Source organism: Scyliorhinus torazame, chromosome 20, assembly GCF_047496885.1.
Source record: "Scyliorhinus torazame isolate Kashiwa2021f chromosome 20, sScyTor2.1, whole genome shotgun sequence".
NCBI lineage: Eukaryota > Metazoa > Chordata > Chondrichthyes > Carcharhiniformes > Scyliorhinidae > Scyliorhinus > Scyliorhinus torazame.
In genome coordinates this window covers 31664011-31683268 of record NC_092726.1, presented here as the reverse complement: position 1 = coordinate 31683268, position 19258 = coordinate 31664011, and the positions used below count along the sequence as shown (strand labels likewise).

At 51.9% G+C, this 19258-nt stretch overlaps 13 non-coding genes and 1 pseudogene across 13 annotated transcripts; all 14 read left to right on the top strand.

Annotated features, from left to right (window-relative positions):
• Positions 1-726: 726 nt before the first annotated feature.
• On the top strand, positions 727-917 carry LOC140397600 (U2 spliceosomal RNA). The gene has a single exon (XR_011937033.1). It is a non-coding gene; the product is annotated as a U2 spliceosomal RNA (small nuclear RNA).
• A 786-nt stretch (positions 918-1703) lies between these two features.
• LOC140397562 (U2 spliceosomal RNA) lies at positions 1704-1894 on the top strand. The gene has a single exon (XR_011936996.1). It is a non-coding gene; the product is annotated as a U2 spliceosomal RNA (small nuclear RNA).
• Positions 1895-2671: 777 nt separating this feature from the next.
• LOC140397512 (U2 spliceosomal RNA) lies at positions 2672-2862 on the top strand. Its single transcript, XR_011936947.1, has one exon. It is a non-coding gene; the product is annotated as a U2 spliceosomal RNA (small nuclear RNA).
• Positions 2863-3647: 785 nt separating this feature from the next.
• LOC140397673 (U2 spliceosomal RNA) lies at positions 3648-3838 on the top strand. The gene has a single exon (XR_011937106.1). It is a non-coding gene; the product is annotated as a U2 spliceosomal RNA (small nuclear RNA).
• Positions 3839-4623: 785 nt separating this feature from the next.
• On the top strand, positions 4624-4814 carry LOC140397506 (U2 spliceosomal RNA). The gene has a single exon (XR_011936941.1). It is a non-coding gene; the product is annotated as a U2 spliceosomal RNA (small nuclear RNA).
• Positions 4815-5599: 785 nt separating this feature from the next.
• Positions 5600-5790, top strand: LOC140397745 (U2 spliceosomal RNA). Its single transcript, XR_011937174.1, has one exon. It is a non-coding gene; the product is annotated as a U2 spliceosomal RNA (small nuclear RNA).
• A 785-nt stretch (positions 5791-6575) lies between these two features.
• LOC140397601 (U2 spliceosomal RNA) lies at positions 6576-6766 on the top strand. The gene has a single exon (XR_011937034.1). It is a non-coding gene; the product is annotated as a U2 spliceosomal RNA (small nuclear RNA).
• A 784-nt stretch (positions 6767-7550) lies between these two features.
• LOC140397405 (U2 spliceosomal RNA) lies at positions 7551-7741 on the top strand. Its single transcript, XR_011936857.1, has one exon. It is a non-coding gene; the product is annotated as a U2 spliceosomal RNA (small nuclear RNA).
• A 785-nt stretch (positions 7742-8526) lies between these two features.
• Positions 8527-8717, top strand: LOC140397671 (U2 spliceosomal RNA). Its single transcript, XR_011937104.1, has one exon. It is a non-coding gene; the product is annotated as a U2 spliceosomal RNA (small nuclear RNA).
• A 770-nt stretch (positions 8718-9487) lies between these two features.
• On the top strand, positions 9488-9678 carry LOC140397546 (U2 spliceosomal RNA). Its single transcript, XR_011936981.1, has one exon. It is a non-coding gene; the product is annotated as a U2 spliceosomal RNA (small nuclear RNA).
• A 786-nt stretch (positions 9679-10464) lies between these two features.
• Positions 10465-10655, top strand: LOC140397637 (U2 spliceosomal RNA). Its single transcript, XR_011937070.1, has one exon. It is a non-coding gene; the product is annotated as a U2 spliceosomal RNA (small nuclear RNA).
• Positions 10656-16772: 6117 nt separating this feature from the next.
• LOC140397294 (U2 spliceosomal RNA) lies at positions 16773-16973 on the top strand (annotated as a pseudogene).
• Positions 16974-17758: 785 nt separating this feature from the next.
• LOC140397571 (U2 spliceosomal RNA) lies at positions 17759-17949 on the top strand. The gene has a single exon (XR_011937005.1). It is a non-coding gene; the product is annotated as a U2 spliceosomal RNA (small nuclear RNA).
• Positions 17950-18736: 787 nt separating this feature from the next.
• Positions 18737-18927, top strand: LOC140397570 (U2 spliceosomal RNA). The gene has a single exon (XR_011937004.1). It is a non-coding gene; the product is annotated as a U2 spliceosomal RNA (small nuclear RNA).
• Positions 18928-19258: the final 331 nt, after the last annotated feature.

The window sequence follows — 19258 nt, the reverse complement described above, 5'->3', positions numbered from 1 at the left end:
TTACCCTTTTCTCTCTTGTCCAGTTGTCTCATCCTGACCAATTTAAGGCCTTTCAGGCTCCAAAGCATTGCTAGCTTTTCTGCTGTCGGGAGCTCCGTGCACGAATGTTGTGAGCCGGCGGACTTGCGGCAGCCAGGCTCCGTTTTCAGCTGATATGCCACACAGATTTCCTGCTGCTCTTTACAGGCCACTCACCTTCACACTCGGATGCCGACTTGCCTTCTCCTCACTTCAGTTACCACATCCCTTCATCCTGCACAACGGGGAAGTGTGGCGACAGACTGAACGGCATTCTCTTTGGATGTAGGTATACCTTCCCGGCGTCTCTTTTCGTTCTCCTGACTCCACGACCAACACGCTAGGGTGGAGCTCAGGGAGACTAGACATTGCCCCCTGTTGGATACCGCCAGTACTTGCTGCTTGCACGGATTGTCCTTTTTTCGGCAAAGGTGGAGATTTCTTCCACTCCCTCCGTTGGGTGTCACTGGCCTTCACAGCGTCTCCATTTCATCTGGTGACGACAGGGGACGGCTTGCCAGACGATGTCTTCGTGTTGTGTTTTACTGGTTCTGCATGCACAGACTCCACCGTGCTCGGCCAAGCTGGAGGTTTCTTGACCAACAGTGAGCGTAGACTAAAAGTTCCAAAGCACAGTCGAGCGCAGCAAGGTGCACCTGAATGTCGGTGGATGAGGAGGACAAGAGCCATTGCCGGAAAATATGGGCTATCGCTTCTCGGCCTTTTGGCTCAGATCAAGTGTAATATCTGTTCTTATCAGTTTAATATCTGATATGTCCTCAATATGGAGACCGAATATTAAATTGATTTTTAGGACTCGGAGATGGTTCAGGGGCTTGCTCCTTCCGCTCCACGCATCAACCTGGTCTTGCAGTGCTTCCAGGAATGGTGCCCTCTCCCCGCTTTGGGACGCAAAATGTATAATAGCAGAAAATGCCGCAAAACCTGACTTACCCTTTTCTCTCTTGTCCAGTTGTCTCATCCTGACCAATTTAAGGCCTTTCAGGCTCCAAAGCATTGCTAGCTTTCCTGCTGTCGGGAGCTCCGTGCACGAATGTTGTGAGCCGATGGACTCGCGGACTTGCGGCAGCCAGGCTCCGTTTTCAGCTGATATGCCGCACAGATTTCCTGCTGCTTTTTACAGGCCACTCACCCTCACCCTCCGATGCCGACTTGCCTTCTCCTGACTTCAGTTACCACATCCCTTCATCCTGCACAACGGGATACTGTTGCGACAGACTGAACGGCATCCTGTTTGGATGTAGGTATACCTTCACGGCGACTCTTTTAGTTCTCCTGACTCAACGACCAACACGCCAGGGTGGAGCTCAGGGAGACTAGACATTGCCCTCTGTTGGATTCCGCCAGTACTTGCTGTTTGCACGGATTGCCCTTTGTTCGGCAAAGGTGGAGATGACTTCGACTCCCTCTGTTGGGTGTCACTGGGCCTTCACAGCGTCTCCATTTCATCTGGTGACGACAGGGGACGGCTTGCCAGACGATGTCTTCCTGTTGTGTTTTACTGGTTCTGCATGCTCAGACTCCACCGTGCTCGGCCAAGCTGGATGTCTCTTGTCCAACAGTGAGCGTAGACTAAAAGTTCCAAAGCACAGTCGAGCGCAGCAAGGTGCACCTGAATGTCGGTGGACGAGGAGGACAAGAGCCATTGCCGGAAAATATGGGCTATCGCTTCTCGGCTTTTTGGCTCAGATCAAGTGTAGTATCTGTTCTTATCAGTTTAATATCTGATATGTCCTCAATCTGGGGACCGAATATTAAATTGATTTTTAGGACTCAGAGATGGTTCAGGGGCTTGCTCCTTCCGCTCCACGCATCAACCTGGTCTTGCAGTGCTTCCAGGAATGGTGCCCTCTCCCCGCTTTGGGGCGCCAAATGTATAAAAGCAGAAAATGCCGCAAAACCTGGCTTACCCTTTTCTCTCTTGTCCAGTTGTCTCATCCTGACCAATTTAAGGCCTTTCAGGCTCCAAAGCATTGCTAGCTTTTCTGCTGTCGGGAGCTCCGTGCTCGAATGTTGTGAGCCGGCGGACTTGCGGCAGGCAGGCTCCGTTTTCAGCTCACATGCCACACAGATTTCCTGCTGCTCTTTACAGGCCACTCACCTTCACACTCGGATGCCGACTTGCCTTCTCCTCACTTCAGTTACCACATCCCTTCATCCTGCACAACGGGGAAGTGTGGCGACAGACTGAACGGCATTCTCTTTGGATGTTGGTATACCTTCACGGCGTCTCTTTTCGTTCTCCTGACTCCACGACCAACACGCTAGGGTGGAGCTCAGGGAGACTAGACATTGCCCCCTGTTGGATACCGCCAGTACTTGCTGCTTGCACGGATTGTCCTTTTTTCGGCAAAGGTGGAGATTTCTTCCACTCCCTCCGTTGGGTGTCACTGGCCTTCACAGCGTCTCCATTTCATCTGGTGACGACAGGGGACGGCTTGCCAGACGATGTCTTCGTGTTGTGTTTTACTGGTTCTGCATGCACAGACTCCACCGTGCTCGGCCAAGCTGGAGGTTTCTTGACCAACAGTGAGCGTAGACTAAAAGTTCCAAAGCACAGTCGAGCGCAGCAAGGTGCACCTGAATGTCGGTGGATGAGGAGGACAAGAGCCATTGCCGGAAAATATGGGCTATCGCTTCTCGGCCTTTTGGCTCAGATCAAGTGTAGTATCTGTTCTTATCAGTTTAATATCTGATATGTCCTCAATATGGAGACCGAATATTAAATTGATTTTTAGGACTCGGAGATGGTTCAGGGGCTTGCTCCTTCCGCTCCACGCATCAACCTGGGCTTGCAGTGCTTCCAGGAATGGTGCCCTCTCCCAGCTTTCGGGCGCAAAATGTATAAAAGCAGAAAATGCCGCAAAAACTGGCTTCCCCTTTTCTCTCTTGTCCAGTTGTCTCATCCTGACCAATTTAAGGCCTTTCAGGCTCCAAAGCATTGCTAGCTTTTCTGCTGGCGGGAGCTTCGTGCACTCATGTTGCGAGCCGATGGACTCGCGGACTTGCGGCAGCCAGGTTCCGTTTTCAGCTGATATGCCACACAGATTTCCTGCTGCTCTTTACAGGCCACTCAGCTTCACACTCGGATGCCGACTTGCCTTCTCCTCACTTCAGTTACCACATCCCTTCATCCTGCACAACGGGGAAGTGTGGCGACAGACTGAACGGCATTCTCTTTGGATGTAGGTATATCTTCACGGCGTCTCTTTTCGTTCTCCTGACTCCACGACCAACACGCTAGGGTGGAGCTCAGGGAGACTAGACATTGCCCCCTGTTGGATACCGCCAGTACTTGCTGCTTGCACGGATTGTCCTTTGTTCGGCAAAGGTGGAGATTTCTTCCACTCCCTCCGTTGGGTGTCACTGGCCTTCACAGCGTCTCCATTTCATCTGGTGACGACAGGGGACGGCTTGCCAGATGATGTCTTCGTGTTGTGTTTTACTGGTTCTGCATGCACAGACTCCACCGTGCTCGGCCAAGCTGGAGGTTTCTTGACCAACAGTGAGCGTAGACTAAAAGTTCCAAAGCACAGTCGAGCGCAGCAAGGTGCACCTGAATGTCGGTGGATGAGGAGGACAAGAGCCATTGCCGGAAAATATGGGCTATCGCTTCTCGGCCTTTTGGCTCAGATCAAGTGTAGTATCTGCTCTTATCAGTTTAATATCTGATATGTCCTCAATATGGAGACCGAATATTAAATTGATTTTTAGGACTCGGAGATGGTTCAGGGGCTTGCTCCTTCCGCTCCACGCATCAACCTGGGCTTGCAGTGCTTCCAGGAATGGTGCCTTCAACCCGCTTTGGGGCGGAAATGTATAAAAGCAGAAAATGCCGCAAAACCTGCCTACCCCTTTTCTCTGTTGTCCAGTTGCCTCATCTTGTCCAATTTAAGGCATTTCAAGCTCCAAAGCATTGCTAGCTTTTCTGCTGGCGGGAGCTTCGTGCACTAATGTTGCGAGTCGATGGACTCGAGGACTTTCGGCAGCCAGGCTCCGCTTTCAGCTGATATGCCGCACAGATTTCCTGCTGCTTTTTACAGGCCACTCACCCTCACCCTCGGATGCCGACTTGCCTTCTCCTCACTTCAGTTACCACATCCCTTCATCCTGCACAACGGGATACTGTTGCGACAGACAGAACGGCATCCTGTTTGGATGTAGGTATACCTTCACGGCGACTCTTTTAGTTCTCCTGACTCCACGACCAACACGCCAGGGTGGAGCTCAGGGAGACTAGACATTGCCCTCTGTTGCATTCCGCCAGTACTTGCTGTTTGCACGGATTGCCCTTTGTTCGGCAAAGGTGGAGATGACTTCGACTCCCTCTGTTGGGTGTCACTGGGCCTTCACAGCGTCTCCATTTCATCTGGTGACGACAGGGGACGGCTTGCCAGACGATGTCTTCCTGTTGTGTTTTACTGGTTCTGCATGCTCAGACTCCACCGTGCTCGGCCAAGCTGGATGTCTCTTGTCCAACAGTGAGCGTAGACTAAAAGTTCCAAAGCACAGTCGAGCGCAGCAAGGTGCACCTGAATGTCGGTGGACGAGGAGGACAAGAGCCATTGCCGGAAAATATGGGCTATCGCTTCTCGGCCTTTTGGCTCAGATCAAGTGTAGTATCTGTTCTTATCAGTTTAATATCTGATATGTCCTCAATCTGGGGGCCGAATATTAAACTGATTTTTAGGACTCGGAGATGGTTCAGGGGCTTGCTCCTTCCGCTCCACGCATCAACCTGGTCTTGCAGTGCTTCCAGGAATGGTGACCTCTCCCCGCTTTGGGGCGCCAAATGTATAAAACCAGAAAATGCCGCAAAACCTGGCTTACCCTTTTCTCTCTTGTCCAGTTGTCTCATCCTGACCAATTTAAGGCCTTTCAGGCTCCAAAGCATTGCTAGCTTTTCTGCTGTCGGGAGCTCCGTGCACGAATGTTGTGAGCCGATGGACTCGCGGACTTGCGGCAGCCAGGCTCCGTTTTCAGCTGATATGCCACACAGATTTCCTGCTGCTCTTTACAGGCCACTCACCTTCACACTCGGATGCCGACTTGCCTTCTCCTCACTTCAGTTACCACATCCCTTCATCCTGCACAACGGGGAAGTGTGGCGACAGACTGAACGGCATTCTCTTTGGATGTAGGTATACGTTCACGGAGTCTCTTTTCGTTCTCCTGACTCCACGACCAACACGCTAGGATGGAGCTCAGGGAGACTAGATATTGCCCCCTGTTGGATACCGCCAGTACTTGCTGCTTGCACGGATTGTCCTTTTTTCGGCAAAGGTGGAGATTTCTTCCACTCCCTCCGTTGGGTGTCACTGGCCTTCACAGCGTCTCCATTTCATCTGGTGACGACAGGGGACGGCTTGCCAGACGATGTCTTCGTGTTGTGTTTTACTGGTTCTGCATGCACAGACTCCAGCGTGCTCGGCCAAGCTGGAGGTTTCTTGACCAACAGTGAGCGTAGACTAAAAGTTCCAAAGCACAGTCGAGCGCAGCAAGGTGCACCTGAATGTCGGTGGATGAGGAGGACAAGAGCCATTGCCGGAAAATATGGGGTATTGCTTCTCGGCCTTTTGGCTCAGATCAAGTGTAGTATTTGTTCTTATCAGTTTAATATCTGATATTTCCTCAATATGGAGACCGAATATTAAATTGATTTTTAGGACTCGGAGATGGTTCAGGGGCTTGCTCCTTCCGCTCCACGCATCAACCTGGGCTTGCAGTGCTTCCAGGAATGGTGCCTTCACCCCGCTTTGGGGCGGAAATGTATAAAAGCAGAAAATGCCGCAAAACCTGCCTACCCCTTTTCTCTGTTGTCCAGTTGCCTCATCTTGACCAATTTAAAGCATTTCAAGCTCCAAAGCATTGCTAGCTTTTTTGCTGGCGGGAGCTTCGTGCACTAATGTTGCGAGTCGATGGACTCGAGGACTTTCGGCAGCCAGGCTCCGTTTTCAGCTGATATGCCGCACAGATTTCCTGCTGCTTTTTACAGGCCACTCACCCTCACCCTCGGATGCCGACTTGCCTTCTCCTCACTTCAGTTACCACATCCCTTCATCCTGCACAACGGGATACTGTTGCGACAGACTGAACGGCATCCTGTTTGGATGTAGGTATACCTTCACGGCGTCTCTTTTAGTTCTCCTGACTCCACGACCAACACGCCAGGGTGGAGCTCAGGGAGACTAGACATTGCCCTCTGTTGGATTCCGCCAGTACTTGCTGTTTGCACGGATTGCCCTTTGTTCGGCAAAGGTGGAGATGACTTCGACTCCCTCTGTTGGGTGTCACTGGGCCTTCACAGTGTCTCCATTTCATCTGGTGACGACAGGGGACGGCTTGCCAGACGATGTCTTCCTGTTGTGTTTTACTGGTTCTGCATGCTCAGACTCCACCGTGCTCGGCCAAGCTGGATGTCTCTTGTCCAAGAGTGAGCGTAGACTAAAAGTTCCAAAGCACAGTCGAGCGCAGCAAGGTGCACCTGAATGTCGGTGGACGAGGAGGACAAGAGCCATTGCCGGAAAATATGGGCTATCGCTTCTCGGCCTTTTGGCTCAGATCAAGTGTAGTATCTGTTCTTATCAGTTTAATATCTGATATGTCCTCAATCTGGGGACCGAATATTAAATTGATTTTTAGGACTCGGAGATGGTTCAGGGGATTGCTCCTTCCGCTCCACGCATCAACCTGGCCTTGCAGTGCTTCCAGGAATGGTGCCCTCTCCCCGCTTTGGGGTGCAAAACGTATAAAAGCAGAAAATGCCGCAAAACCTGGCTTCCCCTTTTTCTCTTGTCCAGTTGTCTCATCCTGACCAATTTAAGGCCTTTCAGGCTCCTAAGCATTGCTAGCTTTTCTGCTGGCGGGAGCTTCGTGCACGAATGTTGCGAGCCGATGGACTCGCGGACTTGCGGCAGGCAGGCTCCGTTTTCAGCTGATATGCCACACAGATTTCCTGCTGCTTTTTACAGGCCACTCACCCACACCCTCGGATGCCGACTTGCCTTCTCCTCACTTCAGTTACCACATCCCTTCATCCTGCACAACGGGGAAGTGTGGCGACAGACTGAACGGCATCCTGTTTGGATGTAGGTACACCTTCACGGCGTCTCTTTTCGTTCTCCTGACTCCACGACCAACACGCCAGGGTGGAGCTCAGGGAGACTAGACATTGCCCTCTGTTGGATTCCGCCAGTACTTGCTGCTTGCACGGATTGCCCTTTGTTCGGCAAAGTTGGAGATTACTTCGACTTCCTCCGTTGGGTGTCAGTGGGCCTTCACAGCGTCTCCATTTCATCTGGTGACGACAGGGGACGGCTTGCCAGACGATGTCTTCGTGTTGTGTTTACTGGTTCTGCATGCACAGACTCCACCGTGCTCGGCCAAGCTGGATGTCTCTTGACCAACAGTGAGCGTAGACTAAAAGTTCCAAAGCACAGTCGAGCGCAGCAAGGTGCACCTGAATGTCGGTGGACGAGGAGGACAAGAGCCATTGCCGGAAAATATGGGCTATCGCTTCTCGGCCTTTTGGCTCAGATCAAGTGTAGTATCTGTTCTTATCAGTTTAATATCTGATATGTCCTCAACCTGGGGACCGAATATTAAATTGATTTTTAGGACTCGGAGATGGTTCAGGGGCTTGCTCTTTCCGCTCCACGCATCAACCTGGTCTTGCAGTGCTTCCAGGAATGGTGCCCTCTCCCAGCTTTCGGGCGCAAAATGTATAAAAGCAGAAAATGCCGCAAAAACTGGCTTCCCTTTTTCTCTCTTGTCCAATTGTCTCATCCTGACCAATTTAAGGCCTTTCAGGCTCCAAAGCATTGCTAGCTTTTCTGCTGGCGGGAGCTTCGTGCACGAATGTTGTGAGCCGATGGACTCGCGGACTTGCGGCAGCCAGGCTCCGTTTTCAGCTGATATGCCACACAGATTTCCTGCTGCTCTTTACAGGCCACTCACCTTCACACTCGGATGCCGACTTGCCTTCTCCTCACTTCAGTTACCACATCCCTTCATCCTGCACAACGGGGAAGTGTGGCGACAGACTGAACGGCATTCTCTTTGGATGTAGGTATACCTTCACGGCGTCTCTTTTCGTTCTCCTGACTCCACGACCAACACGCTCGGGTGGAGCTCAGGGAGACTAGACATTGCCCCCTGTTGGATACCGCCAGTACTTGCTGCTTGCACGGATTGTCCTTTTTTCGGCAAAGGTGGAGATTTCTTCCACTCCCTCCGTTGGGTGTCACTGGCCTTCACAGCGTCTCCATTTCATCTGGTGACGACAGGGGACGGCTTGCCAGACGATGTCTTCGTGTTGTGTTTTACTGGTTCTGCATGCACAGACTCCACCGTGCTCGGCCAAGCTGGAGGTTTCTTGACCAACAGTGAGCGTAGACTAAAAGTTCCAAAGCACAGTCGAGCGCAGCAAGGTGCACCTGAATGTCGGTGGATGAGGAGGACAAGAGCCATTGCCGGAAAATATGGGCTATCGCTTCTCGGCCTTTTGGCTCAGATCAAGTGTAGTATCTGTTTTTATCAGTTTAATATCTGATATGTCCTCAATATGGAGACCGAATATTAAATTGATTTTTAGGACTCGGAGATGGTTCAGGGGCTTGCTCCTTCCGCTCCACGCATCAACCTGGGCTTGCAGTGCTTCCAGGAATGGTGCCTTCACCCCGCTTTGGGGCGGAAATGTATAAAATCAGAAAATGCCTACCCCTTTTCTCTGTTGTCCAGTTGCCTCATCTTGACCAATATAAGGCATTTCAAGCTCCAAAGCATTGCTAGCTTTTTTGCTGGCGTGAGCTTCGTGCAGTAATGTTGCGAGTCGATGGACTCGAGGACTTTCGGCAGCCAGGCTCCGTTTTCAGCTGATATGCCGCACAGATTTCCTGCTGCTTTTTACAGGCCACTCACCCTCACCCTCGGATGCCGACTTGCCTTCTCCTCACCAGTTACCACATCCCTTCATCCTGCACAACGGGATACTGTTGCGACAGACTGAACGGCATCCTGTTTGGATGTAGGTATACCTTCACAGCGTCTCTTTTAGTTCTCCTGACTCCACGACCAACACGCCAGGGTGGAGCTCAGGGAGACTAGACATTGCCCTCTGTTGGATTCCGCCAGTACTTGCTGTTTGCACGGATTGCCCTTTGTTCGGCAAAGGTGGAGATGACTTCGACTCCCTCTGTTGGGTGTCACTGGGCCTTCACAGCGTCTCCATTTCATCTGGTGACGACAGGGGACGGCTTGCCAGACGATGTCTTCCTGTTGTGTTTACTGGTTCTGCATGCACAGACTCCACCGTGCTCGGCCAAGCTGGATGTCTCTTGACCAACAGTGAGCGTAGACTAAAAGTTCCAAAGCACAGTCGAGCGCAGCAAGGTGCACCTGAATGTCGGTGGATGAGGAGGACAAGAGCCATTGCCGGAAAATATGGGTTATCGCTTCTCGGCCTTTTGGCTCAGATCAAGTGTAGTGTCTGTTCTTATCAGTTTAATATCTGATATGTCCTCAATCTGGGGACCGAATATTAAATTGATTTTTAGGACTCGGAGATGGTTCAGGGGCTTGCTCCTTCCGCTCCACGCATCAACCTGGTCTTGCAGTGATTCCAGGGATGGTGCCCTCACCCCGCTTTGGGGCGCAAAGTGTATAAAAGCAGAAAATGCCGCAAAACCTGGCTTCCCCTTTTCTCTCTTGTCCAGTTGTCTCATCCTGACCAATTTAAGGCCTTTCAGGCTCCAAAGCATTGCTAGCTTTTCTGCTGGCGGGAGCTTCGTGCACGAATGTTGCGAGCCGATGGACTCGCGGACTTGCGGCAGCCAGGTTCCGTTTTCAGCTGATATGCCACGCAGATTTCCTGCTGCTTTTTACAGGCCACTCACCTTCACACTCGGATGCCGACTTGCCTTCTCCTCACTTCAGTTACCACATCCCTTCATCCTGCACAACGGGGAAGTGTGGCGACAGACTGAACGGCATTCTCTTTGGATGTAGGTATACCTTCACGGCGTCTCTTTTCGTTCTCCTGACTCCACGACCAACACGCTAGGGTGGAGCTCAGGGAGACTAGACATTGCCCCCTGTTGGATACCGCCAGTACTTGCTGCTTGCACGGATTGTCCTTTGTTCGGCAAAGGTGGAGATTTCTTCCACTCCCTCCGTTGGGTGTCACTGGGCCTTCACAGCGTCTCCATTTCATCTGGTGACGACAGGGGACGGCTTGCCAGACGATGTCTTCGTGTTGTGTTTTACTGGTTCTGCATGCACAGACTCCACCGTGCTCGGCCAAGCTGGAGGTTTCTTGACCAACAGTGAGCGTAGACTAAAAGTTCCAAAGCACAGTCGAGCGCAGCAAGGTGCACCTGAATATCGGTGGATGAGGAGGACAAGAGCCATTGCCGGAAAATATGGGCTATCGCTTCTCGGCCTTTTGGCTCAGATCAAGTGTAGTATCTGTTCTTATCAGTTTAATATCTGATATTTCCTCAATATGGAGACCGAATATTAAATTGATTTTTAGGACTCGGAGATGGTTCAGGGGCTTGCTCCTTCCGCTCCACGCATCAACCTGGGCTTGCAGTGCTTCCAGGAATGGTGCCTTCACCCCGCTTTGGTGCGGAAATGTATAAAAGCAGAAAATGCCGCAAAACCTGCCTACCCCTTTTCTCTGTTGTCCAGTTGCCTCATCTTGACCAATTTAAGGCATTTCAAGCTCCAAAGCATTGCTAGCTTTTCTGCTGGCGGGAGCTTCGTGCACTAATGTTGCGAGTCGATGGACTCGAGGACCTTCGGCAGCCAGGCTCCGTTTTCAGCTGATATGCCGCACAGATTTCCTGCTGCTTTTTACAGGCCACTCACCCTCACCCTCGGATGCCGACTTGCCTTCTCCTCACTTCAGTTACCACATCCCTTCATCCTGCACAACGGGATACTGTTGCGACAGACTGAACGGCATCCTGTTTGGATGTAGGTATACCTTCACGGCGTCTCTTTTAGTTCTCCTGACTCCACGACCAACACGCCAGGGTGGAGCTCAGGGAGACTAGACATTGCCCTCTGTTGGATTCCGCCAGTACTTGCTGCTTGCACGGATTGCCCTTTGTTCGGCAAAGGTGGAGATGACTTCGACTCCCTCCGTTGGGTGTCACTGGGCCTTCACAGCGTCTCCATTTCATCTGGTGACGACAGGGGATGGCTTGCCAGACGATGTCTTCGTGTTGTGTTTACTGGTTCTGCATGCACAGACTCCACCGTGCTCGGCCAAGCTGGATGTCTCTTGACCAACAGTGAGCGTAGACTAAAAGTTCCAAAGCACAGTCGAGCGCAGCAAGGTGCACCTGAATGTCGGTGGATGAGGAGGACAAGAGCCATTGCCGGAAAATATGGGTTATCGCTTCTCGGCCTTTTGACTCAGATCAAGTGTAGTCTCTTTTGATCGAGAGAAGCTGAGGATTTCGTTGTGGATTGGAGAACTCGGAGGGATTGAAGTCGTCAAAGAGGAAACGTTTGGAGCTTGGCTGCTATTGGTGGATCTACATGCTGGCCTAAACGTCGGGTTTAGGCCTAACACCGATACAGTTTCACACCCAACGTACGAGCTATGGATGCAGCTGCATCCCGACCACCAGGCTGGGGAATGCGAAACACTGTCCGAGTCACAGTAAAGAAAACGGAGGGAGAGTCACCTTTGGACCGGAAACACTTCGTGAAGAGGGTGCTGCTCGAGTGTTGTGGGTTTAAAGCAACAGATATCTTCTGCTTGCAAAACTTCCCCAAGAATGGTTTCTTTGATGTCACCTTCAAGAGCGTCGCAGCGTGCATCAAATTCTTGAATGTCTTCAAGGAAAAAGGTTACCAGAGTCCCCTGTCGATCCTGACTGCGGAGCCTCTGTTTACGCTACCGGCAGAGCGAAATCGGGTTGTTACACTGCACACGTACAAACCCCACGTCCCTGTGTCTGATGTGCTCACGTTCCTCGCCAGGTACGCTGAGCTGAAAAGTGACAGCGTGCAAGTGAAAGACACCTTCGGCATCTGGACAAGTGAGCACCAGGTCAAGGTGACCCTAAGAACGGACAGCAACGGAGCCATCCTGCATCCCCCCTCCAATTTCGCTATTGGAGTAAATCGTGGCTACCTCTACTACGTGGGACAGCCACGAGTATGCCACATCTGTGGCAAAACGGGGCATGTTGCCGCAAACTGCAGTGTGACCTTCTGCAGGAACTGCAGGCAGGAGGGACACATGACTAAGGACTGCAAGGAAGACAAGTGCTGCAACCTGTGTGGGGAGGCCGGCCATCTTTACAGGGCCTGCCCGAAACGCGGGGCGACATATGCACAGATCATCAGCAGCGGAGTCAAAAAGGCGACCAGAGAGGAGGTGCATACACCCTCCACCGAAAAAGACACCACGGTTCAGAATGAGGAAAAGCAACAGAAGGGCCCCCAACAAAAAGAGGAGGCCCCAGCACCTCCTGACAACCCAACCCCAGCCCCATCTGATGAGGAACACTCAATGGAAGAGGAAGAGGATGGGACAAAGAATAAAGAGCCCTGGGAAACCGTGAACAGGGACAAACGAAAGAGAAAACAAAAAAACAAACTGAAGAACCCCCTGAGGGGTAGTGGCAAAAAGCGACACCTCTCAGCCGGCGCACTTAGTGCCGACACCTCATCCGATGAGGGAAAACAGGACAAGAATCGACCTCAGATAAAGAGGCAAAGCACCAACGTGGAACGGGAGGCACAGACCCCCCAGACCACCGACCGGGAAGAAAACAAGGTCACAGACCAACCCCCGATAGCAACGAGCAGAAACAACCCAGGTGAAGACCGGCCTGCAACCCCAACACCTACTGACTGCCACGACGAACCCCAGGGCTACACCCCCCCCCCCCCAATGCATCTGCATCAAAATCACGGGGCCAGTACGGACCAGAACAGTTTTCTCAGCCCTGCAACTGTGCTAAAGTTTGCGAGCACCACCGGCATGCTGGGGAACATTCAACAGCTGGAACAGCCAACTGTATAGACTCTGGACTCTTGAGACTGGTAAATCTATCTTTTTATAATGGGTTTAAAAATTGCATCCATAAATGTACGAAGCATCAAAGATACTTCGCGGTGTGTAGCCACACTCAACTATTTGGCAAATGTAAAAGCTGACCTACTGTTCCTGCAGGAGTGCGGAATTCCGCACCTCAGCAACTACAGGCGCTGGTCGAGCTGGTGGTCCCACGGGCCATCCATCTGGTCAGGAGGAAACGACTGCCGCTCCTCCGGCCTGGGTATTCTGCTGCGAGGAGGCAACTTCACCATCTCCGACGTTAAGGAGGAGGTGGGCGGGCGCCTCCTCGTAGCAGACGTGAAATACAAAAACACCCCTCTCAGACTTATTAATGTGTACGCCCCGGCCGTAAAAAGTGAGCGGCTGGCAGTTCTTCAGCAACTCCTACTGCTGTTGGCCACCTCCAAGCCGGTCATCCTGGGTGGTGACTTCAACTGCATCATCGATGCGGCTGGACGATCCAGCAAAGCCGACAGCAAACTAGACGCTACGTCCAGACTCCTGATGGAAACGGTAAAAGACGCCAAGCTGCTCGACGTCTGCAGCAACCCTGCAGACGGCGCGCAGCGTAGATACACATGGTCACGGCCAGACGGGTCCGTCCGCTCCAGGATAGACTTCTTTTTTGTGTCCCGAGCTTTCACGGTCAGGTCCACCGACGTAACGCCGGTGTTCTTCTCTGACCACTGTCTCCTACTGGCCGACTGCCACCTGCAGGAAGACCAGGGGGTAGGCAGGGGGACGTGGAAGCTAAATGTAAAACTGCTGACCCCTGAGAACATCGAGGAACTCAGGAGGGATTACAAAGGTTGGAGAACCGTGAAACCCCTCTTTGAGGCCCCACATCTCTGGTGGGAAGCAATCAAGGGGAATATCAAGAGGTTTTTCATCCTCAAGGGCGTTCAAAAGGTGAGAGAGAGACGAGGGGTCATGTCCAGGCTCCAGAAAAGTATGCAAAATTTGCTCCAGCTGCAGTCGATGGGGGTGGATGTCAAGGAGGATCTCCAAGAGGTGAAGAGCCAGCAAGCCTCGCTCTACACCTCGGAGGCCTCCAAGGTTATCTTCCGTTCCAGAGTCCGCTCCGTGGAGCAGGACAAAAAGTGCTCACGCTTCTTCTTCCAGAAGGTGCACAGAGAGACCTCTGTGATCAGCAGCCTGAAGGAAGAAGATGGCTTTGAAAAGTCATCGCAGTCTGACATCCTGAGGATCAGCCAATCCTTTTATGCCGGACTGTATGACCTGAAGCCAACAGATAGCACTGTTTCCCAGACCTTCCTGTCGACTATCACGGTGGTCATAGGCGACAGCGAGCTGGAAAACCTGGACAAACCACTAACTCTGGACGAGCTGACAAAGGCCGCCAAGTCCTTCGAGACGAGTAAAACTCCCGGAAGCGACGGCTTACCGGTTGAGTTGTATTCGGCTCTGTGGGACTGGATGGGCCCAGACCTGCTGGAAGTGTACGAGAGTATGCTTCTGGAAGGCAGCATGTCAGAGTCCATGAGGAAAGGCATCATCACCCTCATCTACAAGCAGAAGGGGGAAAGGGAAGAAATTCGAAATTGGCGACCCATTTCACTGTTGAATGTGGACTACAAAATTCTAGCAAAGGTCATCGCCAATCGGGTCAGGTCTGCTCTGGAGTCGGTGATCCACCCTGACCAGACCTGTGCTGTACCCGGCAGGAAGATCTCTGATAGCCTCGCGCTACTCAGGGATACGATCGCCTACGTGCAGGACAGGGGGGTGGACACTTGCCTCATCAGCCTTGACCAGGAGAAGGCTTTTGACAGAATATCGCACACCTACATGATGGATGTGCTCTCCAAAATGGGGTTTGGGGAGGGAATTCGCAATTGGATCAAACTGCTCTACACAAACATCTATAGCGCAGTCTCAATCAATGGGTGGGAATCAGAAAAGTTCCAGATCAGATCTGGAGTCAGGCAGGGCTGCCCTCTCTCCTCTGCCCTTTTTGTGTGCTGCATAGAACCTTTTGCCGAGTCCATCAGGAGGGATCCGGGTATAAGAGGAGTGACGATCCCAGGCAGTGGAGGCATGCAAGTCAAGGCCTCCCTGTACATGGACGACGTTGCCGTCTTCTGCTCGGATCCTGCGTCTGTACGCAGGCTCTTGACCACCTGCGACCAGTTTGAACTGGCCTCTGGAGCCAAGGTAAACCGGGGCAAGAGCGAGGCCATGTTCTTTGGGAACTGGGCCGACCGGTCCTTTGTCCCCTTCACTGTCAGGTCCGATTACCTGAAGGTGCTGGGGATATGGTTCGGAGCTGCTGGGGCGTGCACCAAAAACTGGGAGGAGCGCATAGGAAAGGTAAGACAGAAACTGGGCTGGTGGGAGCAACGCTCCCTCTCCATTGCGGGCAAAACCCTGGTCATCAGGTGTGAGGTACTCTCGGTGCTACTGTACGTGGCGCAGGTCTGGCCCATAACCCGACCCTACGCCACAGCAGTCACCCGGGCCATCTTCAAATTTATCTGGCGATCCAAGATGGACCGTGTCCGAAGGGACACCATGTACAAACCTCTGGAGAAGGGAGGGCGGAACGTACCCAACGCCTCCCTCATCCTGTTGGCCACCTTTGTGTCCAGCTGCATCAAGCTGAGCGTGGACCCCCAGTACGCAAACACCAAGTGTCACTACATACTGAGGTTCTACCTGTCCCCGGTGTTGCGAAGGATGGGCCTGGCCTCATTGCCGCGGAACGCTCCAAGTAGTTGGACCGTACCGCACCACCTGTCCTTTGTGGAAAAGTTTTTGAAGGAAAACACCTTTGACCACAAGGCAATGAAGCAGTGGTCAGCACGTAATGTCCTCGAGGCCCTCAGGGAAAAAGAGACCGTGGAGGACGTTGGATGGTTCCCTGAGCAGACTGCCAGAGTCATCTGGCAGAACGCCTCATCACCAGAACATTCAAACAAGCACCAAGACCTAGCTTGGCTGGTGGTGAGAAGGGCCCTCCCTGTCAGATTCTTCATGCACACCCGAAGGCTCTGCACCAATGCACGCTGCCCTCGGAGTGGCTGTGGGGGAAATGAGACGGTCACACACCTCCTTGTGGAATGTGCCTTTGCAAAGAAGGTCTGGAGAGAGATGCAGTGGTATTTGTCAAGGTTTATCCCAAACAGATCTGTGACACAGGACTCTGTGCTCTACGGACTGTTTCCAGGGACACACACCGAGACAAATATCAACTGCTGCTGGAAGGTCATCAACTCGGTAAAAGACGCTCTTTGGTCTGCCCGAAACTTGCTGATCTTCCAGTGCAAAGAATTGTCCTCGACCGAGTGTTGCAGACTGGCACATTCCAAGGTCCAGGACTACGTGCTGAGGGACGCACTCAAGCTTGGGGCAGCTGCCGCCAAGGCGCAATGGGGAAAGACCACTGTGTAAAGTCTTTCCAGCAAATGTACACCGAGGGGCGCGTAACAGTGTAAAGCCCGTCGGTCTGGGCAACCAACACTCCAATGTATAAAACAAACATGCCACTGTAAATATTTAAGAAGGAATTGTAATGTAAAGAGTGATATGTGTACGACAATATCAAAATTGAATGAACGAAAGTCAAGGCAACATGTAACCCTGCCGGAAATGTACAGTCAAGACAATTTGAAATGTTTCTGTAATACTCATGATAAATTTTTATGAATAAAGTATATTTAAAAAAAAAAAAAAAAAAAAATTTGTTCTTATCAGTTTAATATCTGATATGTCCTCAATCTGGGGACCGAATATTAAATTGATTTTTAGGACTCGGAGATGGTTCAGGGGCTTGCTCCTTCCGCTCCACGCGTCAACCTGGTCTTGCAGTGCTTCCAGGAATGGTGCCCTCTCCCCGCTTTGGGGCGCAAAATGTATAAAAGCAGAAAATGCCGCAAAACCTGGCTTCCCCTTTTCTCTCTTGTCCAGTTGTCTCATCCTGACCAATTTAAGGCCTTTCAGGCTCCAAAGCATTGCTAGCTTTTCTGCTGGCGGGAGCTTCGTGCACGAATGTTGCGAGCCGATGGACTCGCGGACTTGCGGCAGCCAGGCTCCGTTTTCAGCTGATATGCCACACAGATTTCCTGCTGCTTTTTACAGGCCACTCACCTTCACACTCGGATGCCGACTTGCCTTCTCCTCACTTCAGTTACCACATCCCTTCATCCTGCACAACGGGGAAGTGTGGCGACAGACTGAACGGCATCCTGTTTGGATGTAGGTACACCTTCACGGCGTCTCTTTTCGTTCTCCTGACTCCACGACCAACACGCCAGGGTGGAGCTCAGGGAGACTAGACATTGCCCTCTGTTGGATTCCGCTAGTACTTGCTGCTTGCACGGATTGCCCTTTGTTCGGCAAAGGTGGAGATTACTTCGACTCCCTCCGTTGGGTGTCACTGGGCCTTCACAGCGTCTCCATTTCATCTGGTGACGACAGGGGACGGCTTGCCAGACGATGTCTTCGTGTTGTGTTTAATGGTTCTGCATGCACAGACTCCACCGTGCTCGGCCAAGCTGGATGTCTCTTGACCAACAGTGAGCGTAGACTAAAAGTTCCAAAGCACAGTCGAGCGCAGCAAGGTGCACCTGAATGTCGGTGGATGAGGAGGACAAGAGCCATTGCCGGAAAATATGGGCTACCGCTTCTCGGCCTTTTGGCTCAGATCAAGTGTAGTATCTGTTCTTATCAGTTTAATATATGATATGTCCTCAATCTGGGGACCGAATATTAAATTGATTTTTAGGACTCGGAGATGGTTCAGGGGCTTGCTCCTTCCGCTCCACGCATCAACCTGGTCTTGCAGTGCTTCCAGGAATGGTGCTCTCTCTCTCCGCTTTGGGGTGCAAAATGTATAAAAGCAGAAAATGCCGCAAAACCTGGCTTACCCTTTTCTCTCTTGTCTAGTTGTCTCATCCTGACCAATTTAAGGCCTTTCAGGCTCCAAAGCATTGCTAGCTTTTCTGCTGGCGGGAGCTTCGTGCACGAATGTTGCGAGCCGATGGACTCGCGGACTTGCGGCAGCCAGGCTCCGTTTTCAGCTGATATGCCACACCGATTTCCTGCTGCTTTTTACAGGCCACTCACCTTCACACTCGGATGCCGACTTGCCTACTCCTCACCTCAGTAACCACATCCCTTCATCCTGCACAACGGGGAAGTGTGGCGACAGACTGAACGGCATCCTGTTTGGATGTAGGTACACCTTCACGGCGTCTCTTTTCGTTCTCCTGACTCCACGACCAACACGCCAGGGTGGAGCTCAGGGAGACTAGACATTGCCCTCTGTTGGATTCCGCTAGTACTTGCTGCTTGCACGGATTGCCCTTTGTTCGGCAAAGGTGGAGATTACTTCGACTCCCTCCGTTGGGTGTCACTGGGCCTTCACAGCGTCTCCATTTCATCTGGTGACGACAGGGGACGGCTTGCCAGACGATGTCTTCGTGTTGTGTTTACTGGTTCTGCATGCACAGACTCCACCGTGCTCGGCCAAGCTGGATGTCTCTTGACCAACAGTGAGCGTAGACTAAAAGTTCCAAAGCACAGTCGAGCGCAGCAAGGTGCACCTGAATGTCGGTGGATGAGGAGGACAAGAGCCATTGCCGGAAAATATGGGCTACCGCTTCTCGGCCTTTTGGCTCAGATCAAGTGTAGTATCTGTTCTTATCAGTTTAATATATGATATGTCCTCAATCTGGGGACCGAATATTAAATTGATTTTTAGGACTCGGAGATGGTTCAGGGGCTTGCTCCTTCCGCTCCACGCATCAACCTGGTCTTGCAGTGCTTCCAGGAATGGTGCTCTCTCTCTCCGCTTTGGGGTGCAAAATGTATAAAAGCAGAAAATGCCGCAAAACCTGGCTTACCCTTTTCTCTCTTGTCTAGTTGTCTCATCCTGACCAATTTAAGGCCTTTCAGGCTCCAAAGCATTGCTAGCTTTTCTGCTGGCGGGAGCTTCGTGCACGAATGTTGCGAGCCGATGGACTCGCGGACTTGCGGCAGCCAGGCTCCGTTTTCAGCTGATATGCCACACCGATTTCCTGCTGCTTTTTACAGGCCACTCACCTTCACACTCGGATGCCGACTTGCCTACTCCTCACCTCAGTAACCACATCCCTTCATCCTGCACAACGGGGAAGT